Source organism: Echinops telfairi, unplaced genomic scaffold (genome assembly GCF_000313985.2).
Source record: "Echinops telfairi isolate 266 unplaced genomic scaffold, ASM31398v2 ScPeMD7_7424;HRSCAF=8462, whole genome shotgun sequence".
Lineage (NCBI taxonomy): Eukaryota > Metazoa > Chordata > Mammalia > Afrosoricida > Tenrecidae > Echinops > Echinops telfairi.
In genome coordinates this window covers 35,038,748-35,039,432 of record NW_022111324.1, presented here as the reverse complement: position 1 = coordinate 35,039,432, position 685 = coordinate 35,038,748, and positions in this window count along the sequence as shown.

The following is a 685-nucleotide window of genomic DNA, read 5'->3' as shown; positions in this document are numbered from 1 at the left end:
TGCATAAAACTCTCTCTTATACGTGAATTGCTGTGGATTTGTTTCTCCAAAGTACCCAGACTAATACAGGGTCTAAGCAAACATTAAGTAGTCGCTTACTCCTTTCGCGTTTAAGTGTTTAGATGGGTCCTCACTTTTCAGACTTCTTTCTATCTCCACATGGGAAAGACTAGTATTTGAGATGAGATGAATGTTCATGAGCTTTTAAGGATCCACTCCCTACAAAACAGGCTGTAGGACACTGTACCTGTGGACCTATGATATATAAATAACTTTGATATCAGTCAAGACAGTGTCCCTGAGACCCCATGATGGGGACATTATTCCTTCAAGGGGATTGATTCTTCGATTTTGAATAAGTGTAAAACATACGGACTAAGAAAAAAACACATTATGTATAGTGTATGAAAATAATCTAACTAGACTAGTGAATATATGTACCACTTATTTTCATATATGCACATATACCTATTCCTTCTGTAATTCAGTGATTAAAATAACTGTATACATTTAATAACACATTTTTCTGTGTAAAAATACTGCATAATTGGAATAATAGGATTAAATTTCATTATTTTCTAAAAGGAGAGATTGTTTCATTAGCAACTTCCTAGGCTTTTTACCTATTCTTCCTCTAAACATTAACATTCAAAGTGGCCCTACATTCTGCCTTGTTCTGTACATT